At 34.9% G+C, this 22354-nt stretch overlaps 1 protein-coding gene across 23 annotated transcripts in view; it reads right to left on the bottom strand.

Annotated features, from left to right (window-relative positions):
• The window catches only part of PTPRD (protein tyrosine phosphatase receptor type D), a 2143853-nt gene that overhangs the window by 701906 nt on the left and 1419593 nt on the right, over positions 1–22354 (bottom strand). The gene's annotated exons all lie outside the window — the stretch shown is intronic.

Raw genomic sequence — 22354 nt, 5'->3', positions numbered from 1 at the left:
ACTACAAAATAACCTTATTAGGCAGAATGAAGTAATATTGAAAAGGAATAGGTTCATGCTAGCCAGCTGACTGAGTCTGCCTGCCATCTTCCACTGTCTACAGCAAATCATTTTACTTAATGAAAATTTAAATCTAACTTACTCATGTAACGAGCTAAGTGTCCTTTGAAGCAGTTTTAGATAGTGGATGGCATTTTCCAATTGCAAAAAATGTAGTATCAAAAAGTATTTCCTACTTGCTAAGAGAGTAGATATTAAAAGTTCTCATTATTGGTATAACCACTATGGAGAACAGTATGGAGGTTCCTTAAAAAACTAAAAATAGAACTACTGTATGATCTAGCAATCTCACTCCTGAGCATATATCCAGAGAAAACCATAATTTGAAAAGATACATGCACCCCAATATTCACTGCAGCACTCTACAACATCTAAGGCATGGAAGCAACCTAAATGTCCACTGACAGAGGAATGGATAAAGAAGATGTGGTACATATATACAATAGAATATTACTCAGCCATAAAAAAGAATGAAATAATGCCATCTGCAGCAGCATGGATGGACCTAGAGATTATCATACTAAGTGAAGTAAGTCAGACAGAGAAAGACACATATCATATGATATCACTTATATATGGAATCTAAAAAAATGATACAGATGAACTTATTTATGAAACAGAAACAGACCCACAGACTTTGAAAACAGACCTGTGGTTGCCAAAGGGAAAAGGTGGGGGGGGGATAGATTGGGTGTTTAGGATTAACATATACTCACTACGATATATAAAATGAACAATTAACAGGGACCTGCTGTATAACACAGGGAACTCTACTCAATAATCTTTAATAACCTATATGGGAAAAGAATCTGAAAAAGAATGGATGTATGTATATATATAACTGAATCACTTTGCTGTACACCTGAAACTGACACATTGTAAATCAACTGTACTCTTTATAAAATAAAAATTAAATTAAAAAAAGTAATATCACAAAAATTTTTTTTAAAGTTCTCATTACACACACAAATGGTAATTCTGGGAGGAGATGGATGTGTTAATTAACTTGATTGTAATCATTTCACAATGTATACATTTGTTAAATCACCACCTTGTACACCATATATATATATATATATATGTATATAAATTTCCCTATTATACCTTGATAATGCTGAAAACACATAAAAATTATAAAAGCATTTCTTATAGAATAAGCTTTATATCTTAGTATATGTGTACAACCTAAATATATTGATTTTTGTTTCCTGAAGAATAATACCATGTATTAGGTTGAATGTTTTGCAAAATGTCTGAATATTGGCAATTTCATAATGTTTGACATAATAGTATACCAGAGTGGTTCAGATCATGGGATCTCACCAAAGATGAGCTCGAGGTCAAATTCTGGATTTTCCATTTAGAATTGGTACATGATTAGGGCTGTTAAGAGAGAATACTTATAAAATTCTAATCCTTGTGTTAGTCATATAAGTGCTGAGGAAATGCTAGTTTTATGACAGTTGGTGATGATGATTATGACGATGATGATTGTCTTAGTCAGTCTGGGCTGCTAGAATGAAATACCATAGACAGGGTAGCTTAAACAACAAACATTGACTTCTCATAGTTATGGAAAATGGCAAGTCCAAGATCAAGGCACTGGAAGATTTAGTGTGTGGTAAAGACCTGCTTCCTGCTTCATAGATGACTGTCTTCTTGCTGTGTCCTCACAGGGAGAAACAGAGCTAGAGAGATCTCCGAAGTCTCTTTTATAAGGATACTAATCACGTTCGTGAGGGCTTCTCATGACTTAAGTACCTCACAAAGTAATTAATACTCTCCTCCTAATACTGTCCTCCTAATACTGTCACATTGGGGGTTAGGATTTTAATATGTGAATTTTGAGGGGACACAAACATTCAGTCTATGACAATGATAACAAATGTAATGGTGGTGATGATGACAATGATGATGATAATGATGTTGATAATGTTTGTTCTACACAACTAATCCATCCTGGTTGAGTCAATGGATTTGAAGGCTTGATGTGTTTAGAATGTCCTGATACCATGATTACAGAAAAAGGAAAACACATATACACAATTAGCATGGGTTGTGTTGGGAATGAAAATTGGAGGCTACTGAAAATGTTGATTAGTGAACTAGGTTTATTGGAAGATTGGTTTTATAAAGTAACTCTGGTGTATTCATGGTCTAATCAGTTGTTATGGATTGAAGCCAAGATCTAACTGCTAGCTAGGTAATTTTTATAAAGGACATGGGATCAGAAAGGATGCTCTGTTACTTTCCTTATTGAAAGCTCTATATTACTCATAAAGTGAAGGACCAACTTGGAAATATTACGGGCAAGAAAGCACACTTTTTTTTCTTTTTCTTTTCTCCTTTAAGGTCAAAGTCCAACAACAATAACAATAATTAAAGCTACCAGTTCATGTACTGTGTACCTAGTACACATGCTAAATGTTGCAGACATTGCGTGAAGCATTTAAATACATCATCTCATTTAATTCTGAGAACAATCCTATGAGAGGAGTTCTGTCATTATCACAGTTTTACATAATGGACAATTGAGGCTCAGAGGAATTCAATCACGTTCCTATTGTCGTGAAACTAATAAATTAGGTATTCAATATACTGAGACAATGATACCCTGCACAACTATGAAGACTTTAGCCAAAGTGTGTATGAAAGTATATGAGGTCTCTTTGGGAACTTTACAGTTTTTTGTTAAGATTCAGTAAGTGCTTCTATCTGAAAAATGAAAAATTGAACTAGTAGATGTAAAATTGTTATGGCTTTTACTAGCAGTCTTTTGTGATCCCTCCTGCCCTTGGGCCTCTATGGCTTGATAGATCATATTCATTACAAGTCCGTGGAAAGAGTTTTTGCTGTGGACAGGAACACACGAGGCCAGGGATCTGATGGCGACTCCTGATGCTCTCTTATCCTCTCATACAGCAGTCTGTATGAAGTATGCTCCAAATCCATTTTGAGTTTGGTTATATTCACTATTACATTTTAGTTCATTTAAACGTACATTTATTGATTACACACTAATGTGTATGGCATTGTTGTGTTATCTTGTAACTCAAAAGTAAATAAGAATAGACCCCAGTCCATGAAAAGACATAGACCTATAGGACAGGCAGGAAGGAAGATAGGCAATTTCAAGATACTGTTTTATATACTTTGCTAGAATTGTGCAAGGGAACACAAAGGAGGAGACTGGTGAAAGTGTCCTGAAAGAGATGATTCCTGAGCTGAATTTTGATATGTGATTAGGAGGGTGCATACACAACATGATATTCAGCCTCAACTATTAATCAAAAAATAGAAATACTAAGGAGTTGACAATAGCCAGTAAAATTTGACAATATCCAGTAAAATTACTAATGCCAATATGTGATAATAAACTTTTCCAGCTATGTATTTAGACAAACTCTCACTTGAGTATTCAAGAAAACATGTATAACTGCTGGTGGGAATGTAAACAGGTACAACCACTATGGAGAACAGTATGGAGGTTCCTTAAAAATCTATAAATAGAGTTAGCATATTATTCTGCAATCCTACTCTTGGGCATATATCCAGAGAAAACCATAATTCAAAAAGATACATGCACCTCAATGTTCATAGTGGCACTATTTAAAATAGCCAAGACATGGAAGCAACCTATGTGTCCATCAACAGATGAATGGATAAAGAAGATGTGGTATATACACACAATGGAATATTACTCAGCTATAAAAAAGAATGAAATAATGCCATTTGCAGGAACATAGATGGACCTAGAGATTGTCATATTAAGTGAAGTAAGTCAAAAACAAATACCCTATAATATTGCTTGTGTAAAATCTAAGAAAAAAATGATATAAATGAATTTATTTACAAAACAGAAATAGACTTACAGATGTAGAAAACAAACTTATGGTTACCTAAGGGTATAGCGGGGGTGGGGGAAGAGATAAATTAGGAGTCTGGGATTAACATATATATATACAACTATGTATAAAATAGATAAACAAGGACCTACTGTATATCATAGGGAACTATATTCAATACCTTGTAATAATAACCTATAACAAAAGAATCTGAAAAACTATATATATATATATATATATCTGAATCACTTTGCTATACATCTGAGACTAACACAACATTGTAAATTAACTATACTTCAATTTTAAAAAAAAAGTTTTAAAAAAGAAAACATGTATAAAAATATTCATTACAGAATCATTTATAAGACCTTCAAATTAGAAATAACATCAGTGTTCATCAATAGATAGATAAATTGTGGTATATCCATATGTGGAACACAATACCCAACTTCAAAGTGATGGAGTAGACAGATCTATACATCTCACTATTGATAAATATCCCAAACATAATGTTGAGTAAAACTTTTGCTGAATGATAAACACAGTGTAATACTACTTATCTAAAATAAGCAATGCTGTATGGCAGATACATACTGTGTATGCACATGTGCACGCACGTGTGTGTGAATAAAAAAATCATCTGTAAGAACAGACAACAACTTTACAGCAGTGGTTGCCTCTCGGGAGGAAGAAGGACTATAGATAAAAGCTAGAGTTTAAAGAGGACTTCAACATTATTTGTAATATTTATTTCCTTTAATAAAAACAAAGAACAAGGATATAAAAAGCTAAAAACTGTCAGGTTTTCAAATCCCAAATTATGTTTATAAATATATCTCAAAATGAAATGAAACAAACAAAAGAAGAGTGAGCTAAGAACAGGATGGATGAAGTATTGAGGAGAGCTGAATCTGTGAGAGGGGAGGTATACAGGCAGTGGGAATAGTGTGGGCAAACAGACAAAGGTGTACAAAAGGCTGGTGTATTCAAGGGGCACAAGATTCACTACAGGAGTAGGAAGTGTGAAGTAGGTAGAAAATGGTAGTAGGAAAATATTTGATAGGTAAGTAGATATATAGACTGTGGTGGGCCTTACAGCCCAAGTTAAGGTACTTGGATTTTATCTGTAAGTACTGGGATGCCTTTGGAGGTTTTGAGGAGGGGAATTATGATTAGATAAATGTTTCTGGCAGATTACATGGATGGTTGTTTGAGGAATTGTTTTGAAAATATAAGAGTTATATTAGTCAGGGTTCTCCAGAGAAACAGAACCAATAGGATGGATGTGTTTGTGTGTGTGTTTGGAGACAGAGTGAGAGAGACTGAAACACACACACGGATTAACTGACTGACTGATTGATTTTAAGGAATAGGTTCACATGATTATGGAGGCTGACAAGTCCAAATCTACAGAGTGTGTGCTCAGGCTGGAAACCCAGGAAAGAGCATCACCAATATTTCAGTTCAAGTCCAAAAGCCATCAGCATGGAAGGTCAGAGAAGAGCCAACACTGCAGTTCAAGGTGGAGGCCTTCTGCTGGCAGACTCTTTCTTGCTCAGGGAAAGTCAAGTCTTTTTGTTCTATTCAGGCCTTCAACTGATTAGCCAAGGCCTGTCCACATTATGGGGACAATCTGATTTACTCCAGGTCCACCAATTCAAATGTTAATCCCATGCAAAACAGCATCATGGAAACACCCATAATAATGTTTGATTGAATATCTGGGCACTGTGGCCTAACCAAATTGAAAACTAAAATTAACTATCATAAGAGTAGAGACAAGAGACTAGTTACAGAGAATGACTGCAAAAATCCAGGCTGGTAATTCAGAGCCTCAAAACATAGTAAAAGTTGAGTACATACTTGTTGAGTTGATTTAACAGTGATTTTGAAAATCAGACAAATGTGTATGTATGTATATATAGATACATTCACATGCATATACACACACACACACACACGCGTGCGCGCATACATGCCATGAGAGTTAGTGTGGCAGGCTATACATTCTCAGTCAATGAGTGCTCATCAGCATCATTCTGAGAATATTCTGCAAGTTGTTTATTCTGCTGGGCTTCTCCCTGTGTCATTTGTGTTCGTGTACTGGTGAACAGTTCTAATTCATAATATCTGATAAAATGTACTAGGGTGCTGCTAGACCTGCCACAAAGAAGGATTACATTTTGAGAGTGCCAAGTGGAAATTAGTTATTCTCCATATCTACAGACCTCAGTAATCAGAAAAACCTGCCAAGAAGATAAAACCATCTGTCAAGTCCACCACTGTACTGACCACAGGACAGCTAACTGTTCAAGGAACAACATATATGTGGGAGAAGCTGAAAATCTGTTAATAAGTTTATGGATATTCGGAAATATCATGTGCCTCATCATAAGAAGTACAAAGAGCCTTTTAAACACCATCCTTGAGTGAAGCAAAGGAGACAAAACCTTGAGACAGTTCTGCTTGACTCAGAAATTTGGATTCCATAGTAACTTGCACAGCACAGACATTATCAGTGTAAAATAAGTACTGAAAACCTACCTTGTAACTTGAATTTCTCATCTCCTAAAGGGAATTGTTAACATGGTTATTCTCAATGTTCATTCCCTAGTTCCTTCTCAATGTGGATTTTAAATGTCATTTATGGGAAATTTATGTCAATGAGTATATTCCCCTCTTAAGAAGCAGGATGTTTAAAGCTTCTAAGGCTCATTTTACTTTCTTACTGGGCAGTAAGGATCTTGGGATTTTAGGCTGGATGACGTTTATGACTATAAAACATTTACTGGCACCTAGTTTTCATTACCACCATGGTCAATTTTTCCATGTTTGAGGTAGTGCTGTGAACTTCACTGAATTTCTTTCTTCATTATTTATCTGACAATGCAAATGCATTTATTAAATCATGTTTATTATATCATTTAAGTAAACAAATGTCTAGTAGGTATGTTGGAAGTAAAAAAGAATATATTACAATGATATTTCCATGGATTGTAAACTGACATTTTTGAGAGAGTTCTGTGGGCACTGACTCCACCATTTACTAACCTGGTGACCTTGGATAGATCATGTAAGCTTTTGCACCCTCATCTTAATATTTTCTCTTTCCTCAGTGGTATGTGTTACAGAGTGGCTGTAATGATTAAATGTTCATGAAAAAACTCTTCATAAACCTTAAAGAACTATACAAATGCAATTAACAGTACAGATAGGAATTTCATTACAGGAAGCAGAGGATCACATATTCTAATATATAAAGATATTTTTTCTCATTATATCAATGAACAAGTTAAAATGAATCAAAATATTATTCTGCCATAGACTTAAAACTAATCCATTCTTTAGGGATTCTCAGTGTTGGCAACGTTTTTGTCTTTTTCCAGAATCAGAGTATATTTGAGCTGAAAGGAACCTTGGAAAACATCCAATGTAATGTCCTCAATATCTCACCCCCATTTACCATAATGTAAAATTTAATGTGAACATAAAAGAAAACTTTCTAGACGGTTAAAATGGATTTCTCTTTGAAAACTGCATGTTAAAATGTATTTAGATTCTACTAGGACACAAATGAAGCCTGAAATTTTAGATTCAAGAACAAGAATCAAACTTCCTAAGGGATTTCTTGTTAGGTGATAAATGAAAGGATAAAAATAGAAAGTTGTTGGGTATATCTGACATGCTACCATACTAACGTCTGGTAAAGTATGTCCACATAAAAAGGATATATGGCCACTATCAAATAACATCAGAAAGTTATGAAGGTGAATGAAGCTGCAGAGAATGTGGAAAACATCAGTGAAATTCCCAATTCTCTGTTATCTATGAGGTGATTGTTCATATTGCAAATACTTGATTCCACCCTTTTCCCAGGGATACCAAGAATGCTATTCTGAGTAGCTATTTTCTATAATTAGTCAAGGTGTATGCAATGAATGGAAAATAATTATAATATTAGCCTAAGTAAGATGTGATGGGGGGGTATAAATATTTTATAAAAAATAACATAGGCTGAATTCTTGAGAAAAAACCAAATAGCCTCTACTATTCACATCTTCCTTTATTGTAGAATTTCCAAATATTTACAAATATTTCAATTCCCTAACATCTCCAAAAACAACCTAAAATGAAGCTATAAGAAAAAAGAAATTCCTAGGACTCCTTAAACACATCTCATCTACTTTACCATGTTCAGAAAGAGAAACAGTGAACATTAAATAAATTTTTAAATATTGAGACCAGAACACAAAGGGGAGCTAGGGCTTGCACTCATGAGTATTTTTTTAGCATCATGCTCTCTAATGGAGTCACCATTTCACCTATCAACTAAAAGTAAATTAAAATAAAGCAGTGTTCTATGCAATGCTATGGTCCATGAAGCATTAAAGGAGCGGTGATATTCTTTTTAGGTTCTGATTGGTAAAAACTTGGACTGGACTGGCTAAATCTCCTGGAAAGATAGCTTAGAAGATAATTTCTATATAATACTATGGCTCATGGAAATATTATAAGGAGTTTCCTTTAAAGCAAGGGGAAAGGGAGTCAAAGTTAGAGGAAAAGTTGAAAAAAAAAAAAAAAAAAACAAGTCATGAAGGAATGGATGACAGTGAGGTTAGCCTTGGAAGAAAAAAAAAAAAAAGACTGCTTTCCCTGAAGTTAGAACAAAGGAGGAGAGAATGAGGAAGGATAGGTAATATATTTACAGTGGAAATAAACGTGCTTGCCCAAAAATGTTCATTTGGAGTAGAGGGAATTTGGCGGAACTTAGGCCAGAGAATTTTAATCTCTAAGTTAAAGAGTGGGTGAAGAGTGGGTCCTTTGCTGAGGCAGAAGACATGGAGAAAAACTTGGTGGTCCTAAGAGTGTTCAAACAGTTTGGAACAGTGACTGTGAGTTGTACAACATGGAGGAAATATAAGAAGAGTGTAGAAAGGGTGGTGGGGAGCTCTGAGGACCCAGCTGAGGTTAGAAATCAAATGGTATGTTTTCACTAGTCAGAGGTTAAAGAAAATATGCGATGCCAGTAGCTCAGGGTAGGCAAACAGCCAACTACAAGGTCCCAAAGTAGGCAGCATTGAAATGATCCATAATCAGGCTCAAACCAGATAAGGAATAAGTGACTCCAGAAAAAGCCTCAGAGCTTATGAGGCCAGTGAGAGGTTTTAAAAGAGATGAGAACCGTCAGGGTGGAGGCCGTTTCAGGATATGGATATAGTCAGAAAAGAGAGACTGTAGCCACACTAAATTAAGTTAGAAATCAATAACAAAAGGAAAAAAGAAGTAGCCTATGTATAAACAACACTCAATGAACACATTTAGAAACAGACTGATAATAAAAATACAACCTATCAAAACTTGTCAATGCAGCTAAAACCATTCTTATAAAAATTGTGTCCTGGGGCTTCCCAGGTGGCACAGCGGTTGAGAGTCCGCCTGCCAATGCAGGGGAAACGGGTTCGTGCCCCAGTCCGGGAAGATCCCACATGCCGCGGAGCGGCTGGGCCCGTGAGCCATGGCCACTGAGCCTGAGCGTCCGGAGCCTGTGCTCCACAACGGGAGAGGCCACAACAGTGAGAGGCCAGCGTACCGCAAAAAAAAAAAAAAAAAAAAAAAAAAATTGTGTCCTTAAATATATTTGTTAGGAAAAAAAAGTTGAAAATTAATGATGATAAGGAGGTAGAAAAAATCAGTAAGTTAAACAGAAGAATCTGATGTTATTGGGACTGACATATACATACTACTAAATATAAAATAGATAACTAATAAGAACCTGCTGTATAGTACAGGGAACTCTACTCAATACTCTGTAATGACTTATATGGGAAAATAATCTAAAAAAGAGTGGATATATGTATACGTATAACTGATTCACTTTGCTGTACACCTGAAACTAACCCAACACTGTAAATCAACTCTACTCCAATAAAAATTTTTAAAAAGATGAAATATCACTTAATAAATGAATTTAACAAGTTTCTTGGATATAAGGTAAATATACAAAAAAATCAATTATATTTCTAAAAATAGATAATGAAATAATAAAGAGAATATTTATTAAAAGCAGTTTTAAGTGCATAAAAATAACTTTAATAAAAATGTATTGGATCTCTATATAAAGCATAAAATAATTTTGAGAGAAATTTAATACTTAAATAAATGAAGGGGTATACCTTGCTTATGAATTTGAAGATTCAGTATTGTAAAGATGCCAATTCTCTTCAAGCTGTTTTATAAATTTAATGTAAGTCCAGTAAAATATAAATATTTATTTATTTGTGTGTACTGTTAGAACTTGATAAGTTGACTTTAAAATTCATATGGAAATGCAATGGGCTAAGAATAGCTAAAATATTCCTGAGAAGAATAATGATAGAGGGGGGAATTTCTTGATCAGATATTAAGGATGATTTTGAAAATACATTAACGAAAACTGACATTGGTTCATGGATATAAAAATTGACCAATGGAACAAATAGAGGCTGGTGAGAGACCCATGCATGTACAGATACTGGATTTATGAAAAGGTGTGCAGGAGAGCGATGAAAAAAGGAAGGTCTTCATAATAAATACATTTTGACCCCTATCTCACATCATAAAACAATATTTTCAACACATGTAACAGAGAATACACAGATCTCCTAGGAATCATTCAGAAAAAGACCATCAATCCAACAGAAAAAAAAAAGGGCAAGATATTTGAACAGGCAATTAGAAGAGGATATCCAAATAGCCAATAAACATATGAAGAGACGCTCAATTCTGTTATTAATCAGAGAAATCACAAAGAGATAACATGACTCACTCATTATAATGGCTAAAATTAAAATCACTGACATATCATGTGTTTCATGTGTTGGTGACCATATGGAACAACTGAAGTGCTCACCAACAACACAACGGAAAAATCAAATCACACTATAGTTCTACGATGAAATCCTATTCAGCAATTAAAATTAACCAACTACAGCTAATTGCAAAAAATGTGGAATCTTACACACATAATGCTAAAAAGGCCAAATACTAAATAATGCATACATTTATTAAAGTTCATATCTAAACTCTATGTAACATTCTAAGTCAAGTCTAATGGAAGTTTCCTGTAAGAAGTTAGGAGAGTAAACACTTTTAGGGAGGAGGGGGAGAATCATTATTGAAAGAGGACCAAAGAAAGGCTTACAGGGTAGCAGCTATCTTCTATTCCTTGACTAGGATGGTGGTTATATAGATTATTCACTTCGTAAAAATGCCTTCAGCTGTAAATTTGTTTTGTGCACTTTTCTATGTGTGTTACACTTCAACAAAAAATGTTAAAAAAAAAAGAACATGTGAATGGAATTTTTGACAGCATATTTCTTCTTACAATGTGATAAATTTCAAATGCTATTTCCCATTTCTACTGCAGTGAATAACCTTTTTCGGACATGTAGACTTAGATTTTAGAATCTTCTTTTATTAAAAACTAAAACAAACACAAAAAAAGAACAAAAACATGACAATGAGGGCTCATAAAAACCAAAATAACTTGCATATATTATAACTCTTCAGCTTCAGAGCACCTACTTTAGGTGCTCCCTCCTTTTCCTTTTTGCCCACAGATAACCTGGGCCTACTAATATTTGTAATATGCCCCAAGGCTGTCCATCAGTGGCTCAGATTCTTGGTCAGTTTGACTACCCCTAAAATGTAGGTAACGGTCACAGCAGGACAAGATGAAGCCAGGCTCCATTAAAAATATTAAGAAAAGTAGAGCACATATTTATTAAATGAGAAGGCTCTGATCTGTTCACTGTAGCAAACAGCTGTTATTCTGTATCCTACTGAGGGCCTTGGGACCCAGTGACACTAGCAGGTCTGCCTCTGTGCACATTTCTCTCAGCTGGTCAAATAAACAGCTCTTCTCTCCTCCTGTAGACAAGGCAGGGTTGCTCCCCGTTGTCAAACTCAAATAATCCCCATCAAACAGAATCCCTGGCAAGTTCAAAGGAAACACACGAAACCCCACTGCTTTGGAGGATAATGGACACTGAGAGTCAGCTGCAGGAGCAGAAACAGAAACAGAAAGATGCCTCTGAACATGAAACATTAACAAACCAGGCATTATTACAAATATTTCTCCCCCATCCAATGACCTTTAGCAAAAAATCAACTCCAATCCCTAGTGTTCCAGTCCTTTCTTTTCTTCTGCATTTCATATTCTACTAGCTGAAGTTCAAGTTTACTTAGTAGCATAAAATTCTACATACACACACACACACACACACACACACACACACACACACATCAATAGTTTGAATACGATGTACCCAAATCAAAAGAGAAAGTAGGTAGGATTACATGCCCAAACACAGTTTGATCCTCATTCTAATAATCAGGGAAGATTTTTTTTTTTAATCATTTAAAAAATATTAGGGGCTTCCCTGGTGGCGCAGTGGTTGAGGATCTGCCTGCCGGTGTAGGGGACACGGGTTCGAGCCCTGGTCTGGGAAAATCCCACATGCCGCGGAGCAGCTGGGCCCATGAACCACAACTACTGAGCCCGCGCGTCTGGAGCCTGTGCTCCACAACAAGAGAGTCCGCGATGGTGAGGGGCCCGCGCACCACGATGAAGAGTGGCCCCCGCTTGCCACAACTAGAGAAAGCCCTGACACAGAACCTAAGACCCAACACAGCAAAAATAAATAAATAAATAAAAATGTTAAAAAAAAAAAAATTAAAGTTGATAATGCACAAATACTGCATGGATGCCCCTGGATGCATTATATGTTTCTAAAAATAAAAAAAATTAAAACTTGAAAAACAATACTGCATGGATACTGTCTAATGAGTAAACAACTAATTATCCATAAATAACCAATATGGCTAATAATTAATTTACATACTTTGTGAATGATAGAAGAAACTGATTATTTTTTAAGATTTGGAAATATGTTTCTCAATCCCTTGTTAGTTATCACAGTCTTTCTCTGTATTCCCATAAACCCCACCTCCAAAGGAAAACTGACATTATCTATCTATCTATCTATCATCTATCTGATTATGCTTGAGAAAATGAGGTCCAATATTTCGCTGATTTAGTAGGCAAGACTGAATATATGTTTCAGTGGATGAATAATGCCAATAGCGAACACAGCATAAGTGATTTAAAATGTCATGCTACTGTGCAAATATCATATGACTGCTTATATCTATCGTTTGATTTCTCCCTTTATCCAGAATGAATTTCCTGACTTGATTTTAATAGGCACCATGTGGCTTATTTCCCAATCCCAGGCAGCTCTTAAATTTCAGAAATAAAAGACTTCTCCTTATTTCACAAGAATGTTTTAAGAATAAATGTGATAAATTGCCAGAAAGCATGTGAGTTTGCTGGAGAAAAGATACTATGTAAAAAGAAATGTGATACTACAATGGCTATGGTTTTCACATGGTGATCCTGAGCCTTACATTCATCTGGGTAGGATGTCTCAGGCTTTCCTTTCACTGGAATGCCATCTTTGACCACTGTGTCCTGTGAGAGAGGGGTATACAAGGATGAATGCTCAACTAGGAGTCAGGAGACTCCAATGTTTATTATGCCTCTACTTCCAACCAGCATGTGTAAATTTCTATAAAACTCTTTACCTCTCTGGGCATCAGGTACTTTATCTTTAAAATGAGGTAGAATTAGACATTACATGAACTCGAAGGTGGCTTCCAGCTTCAGCATTCTGTAATTCTGAGTGTGATCTTTCGTACTCAAGAAGGTAAGAAATTGTTTTTAAAAGTAAATAGCAAAATGGTGGTTTAGGAGTTAAGGTTCTACCTTCACTGAAATGCCTACTCCCATCAAATAATCTGAATTTAGCTTTGATGGTGACTCAGGATTTGAGAAAAGCCTTCCCTTATCCTATGCAAGCTGGTTCCCACTTACTCTAGTACATCATCATATTTACTTCCCTCAACTCACCATAATCTGTATCTTTTATTTCATTAAAAAAAAAATTTGCCTCCTCAAATAGAATTTAGGCTATCTTGTTTACTGCTGAATGTTTAGTGCTGAGAGCAAAGCTTAGCAAATTGTAGGGCTCAAAAACATGTGTTGAATGAATAACTTACTGCATACCAAGACCATTACAAAAAGTGTAGCATACGGCTAGATCTCTTTAAGAGAAAGATGTTTAGTGAACACTAGTACATGGAAGACTTTGCTTTCCTTAGACATGTCAAAAGGAAAGATGATGTGCTGGAATTAGATCAATAAAATATATCTGGAAGCTTTCCCAGCCTAAATCACTTCTGCCAGGTCACTGGAGAGGTACATGGTTTAAGTATGATGAGATTTTGCAGTAATACAAGGAGAATAGTCCTCTCATTTATATGACACATATTAATTCAATAGAAGCTTTTATTAATCCTAGAGTAATTACTTTTATTGACTGTGGCATGGCTTTAAAAAAATATACAAGTGAGATGCAAAGGGCTTCCAAAAAGTTCAGCTGAGTGCTTGAATCAGTTTCATTTTGTGCTGATAACACACCACAATATACAATTGTTATATATTACATTTTAGAAAAATAATTTACATCACTGGGGTTTACGGCCTAAGAAATGGCTTCTGCAAGTTTTCTCAGAATCTGTAGCTTCAACAACATGTGGATCCTATTTGTTACTGCGATTTTTTGTGTGAGTCTATTTTTAAGGATCCCAAGTTTGGCAGAATTAAAAATACGGATATCATCTGCATTGCTCCAGACCACTCTATCACAGCATAGTAATTTGTATATAGGTCATCAGAATTTTTAAAAAGGGAATCTATAGTTATATTTTATATAGTCAGAGAATTCACTGTTCCCTGATGCCTTTCCTGAGGTCATCTTGAAAACTGATTGCCACACAATGATCCAATCAGCTGTTTGACTGATCTGATTCAGTTCATCCATGGCACCTGGACCAACCATTTCAAGGTCAGGTTATTTCTGTATGACACTGATGGACATGGCATGCAACACTGATAAAAAGATAATAAAAAGAGTTTATTATATTCAAAAACTGCCCCACACCAAATACATTTCCATCCCTTTGCTTAAAGAAAGCTGAGACTACCTAAACTGAATAATGTTAACTCAGTAATTTCATCTGATAGCAGTGTTTGGTATGGAGTTGCACAATTAGTGTGGACATTCAGTCAAAGTATTGCAAATCATGAAGGCAATAACGCTTCATTAAAGAACTGCAGTTGTGTGTTCAGAAAAGTGATACGAATAGAGGGTTTGGAAAAATTGTCTAACACAAATGAGCAGATAGCTTATGAATTCAGACTACAAGCAGAGAGATCTAATATAATGCAATGCAATTTCACATGTTTTAAAACAAATGTACATAACTGTGGAGCAGCCTTTGATTGTACTTTGAACAATCAGTTTCAAACTCAGATTTATTTTTTATATGTCAGAACTTTCGGCTGAAGCATTCATGCCACTAATATTCATTGAGCACTTACTACAGAATTGGCACTCTCCTAGGAACTGGAAATACATGTGTATGTATGTGTATACACACACACACACACACACACACACACACACACGTTAAACAGACAAAAATCTCTTTCCTGTTGGAATTGAAATTCTACTGGTCAGAGACAGATAATAAAGATATTAGTGAAATTAATTAAATAGTGTGTTAAGAACTAATAATGCTATGGAAACAAAGCAGAATAATGTGGATGAGAGTGCCCTGATATTGGAAGATTCAATTTTAAATGGAGAGATCATGGTAAACCTTGATAAAAAGTGACAGTGGAAGAGACTGGAAAGGTCCCATTGGACGGAGATCTATGATATCAGTGGGAAACATGTTCATTGCAGACTGAATAGCCAGTGCACAGAGTAGGAGGGTATACTGTATCTGACATGTGTGAAGAACAGTAAAGAGGTCAATGTGTCTGGAGTGCAGTGAAACAGGGAATAGGAGTAACATATAAGATCAATTCTATAGGACCTTGTAGACCATCATAACGACATTGTTTTTTACTCCTAATGCAATGTGAAGCTAATGGGGAGGTTGAGCAGAAGAGTAACAAAATCTGAATTACAGTTTAACAGACTTACTCATCTCAACATGAATGAAAATAAATTATGGGGTTTTAGGTTAGGATGGAAGAAAGGAAGAAGGATATTCAGTTAGGAATGAGATGCTAGTGGCTTGTACCAGAGTTTTAAACCACAAACTGCTCATCCCACAGCCATACTTTCTCCTCCTTGAAATCATACCTTAATGTCTCTGGAAGGCTTCTAGAGTTTTTCTAGTAGTTCTCACCAGTGGAATCCATCAATTGATGTAATTTATAGATGTAATCCATTTAACCTCACTATATCTTAGCTTTCTTGTTTGTTAAATAGGGTTAAAAACAGTGACTAATCCTTATGATAACGGTGTGAATTATATAAGAATATGCATGTATATATACAAAGCTATGGTAATTAAAACAGTATGGCATTGACACAAAAACAGACACACAGATCAATGGAACAGAATAAAAAGCTCAGAAAAAAACCTACACATATATGGTCAAATAATTTATGACAAAGGAGCCAAGAATATACAGCGGGGAAAGGACAGTCTGCTCAATAAATGGTATTGGGAAAACTGGACAGCCACATGCAAAAGAATGAAACTTGACCACTAGTTTACACCATATACAAAAATGAACTCAAAATGGATTAAAGACTTGAACATAAGATCTGAAACAGGGGCAGGACAGGAATAAAGATGCAGACGTAGAGAATGGACTTGAGGACACGGGGAGGGGGAAGGGTAAGCTGGGACAAAGTGAGAGAGTAGCATTGACATATATACACTACCAAACGTAAACTAGATAGCTAGTGGGAAGCAGCTGCATAGCACAGGGAGATAAGCTCAGTGCTTTGTGACCACCTAGAGGTGAGGGATAGGGAGGGTGGGAGGGAGGTGCAAGAGGGAGGGGATATGGTGATATAGGTATGCATATGCCTGACTCACTTTGTTATACAGCATAAATTAACACAACATTATAAAGCAATTATACTCCAATAAAGATGTAAAACAAAACAAAACAAAAGAAACTTGTAGATGAAAACATAGGTGGTAAGCTCCTTGATGTAAGTCTTGGTCATAATTTAAAAAAAAAATGACACTGAAAGCAAAAGCAACAGAAGCAAAAATAAACAAGTGTGACTCCATCATACAAGAAACCTTCTGCACAGCAAAGGAAACCATCAACAAAATGAAAAGGGAACCTAGTAAATAGAAAAATACTTGCAAATTATAACAGGCTAATATCCAAAATATACAAAGAACTTATACAACATAACAGCAAAAAAACCAAACAATCCAATTAAAAAATGAGCAGATCTGAATAGACATTTTTCGAAAGAATTCATACAGATGGCCAAGAGGTACATTAAAATATGTTCAAAATCATTAATTCTCAGGGTAATGCAAATCAAAGCCACAATGAGATATCATCTCATACTTGTCAGAATGGCTGTCATCAAAAAAATAATAATAATAATAACAAGCATTAGCATGTATGTGGAGAAAAGGGAACCCTTATGCACTGTTGGTGGGAATGTAGATTGGTGCAGCCACAGTGGAAAACAGTATACAGTTTCCTCAAAAAAATTAAAATATAGTTACTATATGATCCAGCAATACCACTTTTGGGTATTTATCTGAAGAAAATGAAAACAGTAACTCAAAAAGATATATGCATCCCTATGTTCATTGCAGCATTATTTTCAATAGCCAAAATGGAAACAACCTATGTGTTCATCAATGCATGAATGGATAAATGTAATGTTTAGTAGTTTCATTACAACAGTTTTGCACATTGCACATTTGATTTACATACAATGCTAGTAAATGGTGTCATTTAATTTTTTTAAATTTTCTATCTAGTCATTGCTAATATGTAGAAACATGATTGATTTTCACATGTGGATGATGAATTCAATTACCTTGATAAATTCATTTATACATTTTAGTGATTTCTATGTAGATCCCATGAGTTTTCTACACATACTGTCCTATCTTTTGCAAAAAAAAGTCAGTTTTATTTCTTCATTTACATTTCTTACATTTTTTTCTTGCCTTACTGCACTGGCTAGAGCTTCTTGTGAAATGTTGAATGCAAGGGTGGTAATGGGAACCCATACTGCATTTCTCATCTCAGTGGAAAACAAACTATTTCACCATTGTTACAATGCTTGCTGTAGATGTTTTTGCAGATAACTTTTATCAAAGATGCAACCTTGAAGTGATATATATATATATATATATATATATATATATAATTGAAACGATTCAGTTTGCAAATGTTTTGTTTATGATTGCTGCATCTGAATTCATGACAGAAATTGAGATCAATATTCTTACCAGACAAAACAAGGGTCTAGGAACCATTTAACAACATTTATACCCTACTGCTTTCTGTGCTAATATTCTCATGCAGTTTAATCCTACATATATCAATTTTCACAAGATATTCTAAAGGCTCTATGCTTGCTATCATATTATCTGAAAACATCTTCATGACAATTCTTTTGAAAGACATTTTGACTGATTATATAATTTTGGCTTACAGTATTTTATTTTAGCACCTTAGAGATGTCAGCCATTATATTTTGGCTTCCCTTGTTTTGCTAAGATGTTAAGTGTCAGTCTTGTCACTATTTTAAAGGTAGTGTGTCTTTTTTTCCCCCTTCAGTTGTTTTGGTTTTATTTTTCTTTGTATTTATATCTTGAGGTTCTTAGTGAACCTTTGGCTTGTTGTATTTTGACAGTTTCAGAAAATCTTCAGCTTTTATCACTTAAGCTATTGCTTCTTTCCCATTCTTTCTTTACTCTCCTTTCAGTCTCTAATAATACACATACTAGATATTTTCATCCTGTTCCACATACCTGTAGCACGTTTTTTCATTTGAAATTTTTTTTTTCCTGTACTTTAGATATTTTCTATTGTGCTACATTTTAGTTCACTAATTCTCTCTTCTGCTATTTCTAATCGTTAACCTATCTATTGAGTTGTTAATTTTTATTACTATATTTTTCATTTCTAGAATTTCTATTCAATTTTTATTTTCGTTATTTTAATATCCTTTCTCTGGCTAAATTCGCCATTTGGTTTATCTATTCCCTGAAACATATTAATCATTTTTAAATTTTATGACTATTAACCTAATATATATATCATTTGTGGTTCTGTTCCTATTGTCTGTTTCTCTTCAGGTAGCTCTTGGTCATTTGATCCTGGCTTCTGGCATGCCTGGTAATTATTCAATGAATACCAACTATGTACATAAAAATATTTTTGAGCTAATTTGAGGCTATGGCTGATGTTATATTACCCAGAATTTGTTTTTCATATCACTTAGGGATGCTGGCCATTCAAATTTCTGGCCTCGGTTACTCTCTGATCCTTCAACAGAAAATTATTTTTATATTTGTTCAGTGGGAGGTTTAGGCTAAATAAGGTACCTTTCCATTTCACTGATTTTTTTTTTTTAATAAAAGAAAGTGAAAACTTAAATTCCATGCATCCACACAAACTCACTTAAATATACCCAAAGTCTGTGCTCAGATTTAATCTTTACTGACTTTTATTAAAGAAACGATTTTAATTATCAACTAAGTAAGATATTTCATATAACATCGAGAAACTATTAATCAGGCTAATGAATCAATTTAGAGTAATTTATTATGTATTAAGGATACCTATTCCTTCATATGCATAATTTAGATATGAATAATACTAAAGAGCCATTGATTCCAGAATTAAGGAGTGTGTCCTGGTAATTCACAAAGCTTTGACATTACTTTAGTTTACTCTTGTAAAGAAAACAAGGAATCATACTTCTCTTTCAAAAGTCTAATTTCCAATGAAAAGTAAATTATTCCATGGTAATCATCATCACAACCTATCATAACACTAAAAGGAGTTCCAACTATATTTTTGCATGTATTTGTATAATATTATGACTAAGTTTTTAAAACATTACTGCTTATGTTTGAATTTGTTGTGTTTTTATGTTTCTTCTCCTCTGAGTCCCTGGCCACCTTTTCATTTTGCTTATTTTTCATGTTGTGTGTATCAAATAGTATACAATGTTCCTTAGGTATGAACTATCTATGAGTTTTATTAGAGTGTATTTTTTCCTGCAATGCTTTTCACCTTTTTTCCTTCTTGGTAGGTACTTATCATATATGTATATTATATATATAATATATATATATAAAATATATATATAATATATATATAAAGATATATTGTTTCTAGAACACAGTGATTAGGGAAAATTGCCTAGGAGTTGAGGGGGCCAGAGTGGGACCTGTGTATGTAATACTCTTTTCGCTTCTGGAGCAATTTTAAAATATAAATATTTAAAAATATTTATAGTAACGTAATTGTAACATAATGATATATGTTAAATATTGTGGAATTACAAATGTGTTTGGTCTTTGCATTTAAAATATATATATTTATATATATTTACTTCAAGTTTTCAAGGACTTTTTCAATTAGTCCTTTGGTTATTTGCTGAAAACATATTTGGGTTTTTTAAACTAAGCTTTTTATTTTATAAAAATGTAGGTTAACATACAGTTGTAAGAAATAATACAGAGAGATTTATGTAACCTTTCCTCAGATTCCCTCAATCTAACACCTTGAAGACCTGTAGTATATCACAACCAGATATTGCCAGTGATGCAATCTGCTGATCTCATTTAGATTTTCCCAGTTTTACTTTTACTTTTGTGTGTGTGGGGGTGTGTGTGTGTGTTTAGTTTTACACAATTTTATCACATGTGTAGGTTTTTGTATTCATCACTAGAGTGCAGATACAGAACTTTTCCATCACTCACAGATCCCTCATGTTGCCCTTTTTTTTTTTTTTTTTTTGCAGTATGAGTGCCTCTCACTGTTGCGGCCTCTCCTGTCGCGGAGCACAGGCTCCGGACACGCAGGGCCAGCGGCCATGGCTCATGGGCCCAGCTGCTCCGCGGCACGTGGGATCCTCCCGGACCAGGGCACGAACCAGTGTCCCCTGCATCGGCAGGTGGACTCCCAACCACTGAGCCACCAGGGAAGCCCATGTTGCCCTTTTATAACCACATTCATCTCCCTCCTCCCCAGCTGCCCAGCTACCTGTCCCTAGAACTACTATTCTGCTTTTCACCTCTATAGTTTTTCATTTCAATAATCTTATATAAATGGATTCAATGTAACCTTTGGGATTGTGTTTCTTCACTTGGCATAATTCTCTCAAGATTCATCCAAGTTGTTGAGTATATCAATGATTTGTTGCTTTTCATTGCTGCATACTAGTTCATGGTATGGGTATATCACTGTTTGTTTACAATTAACCTGTTGAAGGACATCTAGATTGCTTCTAGCTTTATCATGAATAAAGCTTCTATGAAAATTCCTGCACAGGCTTTTATGTGAACTATAAGTTTTCATTTCCCTGGAATAAATGCCCGTGAGTGCAATTGCTGGATTGTATTCCGATTGTGTGTTTAGTCTTATAAGAAATTGTTATTTTCTTGAGAGGCTGTGCCATTTTACATTCTCACCAGCAATGTTTGAATGATCCTTGGTTTTGTTTTAAAACTTCTCACATTCACTATCATCCAGTATTTTAATAACTGATTTGGTATCACTTTTTACTTTTTATTCATGGGATACTCAGTTAAACTCTTCTTCATCTTTATCTTGCAATTTACAATAAATTTCTTTATGGAAAGCTATTGGTATAATTTTAATAGTTTCAGGAGACAGAAAAATAACTTTATTATTTCTAGTTTTATAATAGGATTTCATATATAAAAGGAAAATAGAAAGCACCTACTTAAAACAATAAATTAAGAATATGCCTTTAGGGCTTCCCTGGTGGTGCAGTGGTTGAGAGTCCGCCTGCCGATGAGGGGGACACGGGTTCGTGCCCCAGTACGGGAAAGTCCCACATGCCGCGGAGCGGCTGGGCCCGTGAGCCATGGCCGCTGAGCCTGCGCGGCCTAAGCTCCTAAGCACCTCCTAAACTTGACTACCATGAAATGAGTTTACAAAGACAGTGTTAGAATGTGAAGATGAAAGAAATGTGTACACCTCTTAATTTAATATAGAAACCTCAGGTATTATCCGCAACTGATCCTGGCAGCACTGAAAGAGAAGCAGTATAAAAATGAGTCCACTCCAGCAGTGACAGAATTCAATCACCCGGCTATTGTGTAATATCAGCTTGAGGATCATCGGTAGCTTGTTATTTCACCATTGGATAAAAAGAATCCCTAAAATTAAATTAAATTAAAAAAAAAAAAAGCTTTTCTCCCAATTGTCTGCCAGGGAATACAGTTTTAAGTAAATCAACATTTTATTATAAAATCTTTCTGTAGTTATTTCTTCCATGGACAAAGTCCTTGAGGAATCA

The sequence above is a fragment of the Orcinus orca genome, chromosome 6 (assembly GCF_937001465.1).
Source record: "Orcinus orca chromosome 6, mOrcOrc1.1, whole genome shotgun sequence".
NCBI classification, from domain to species: domain Eukaryota; kingdom Metazoa; phylum Chordata; class Mammalia; order Artiodactyla; family Delphinidae; genus Orcinus; species Orcinus orca.
The sequence above is the reverse complement of the archived record's forward strand: the minus strand, read 5'-3'. Positions and strand labels throughout refer to the sequence as shown.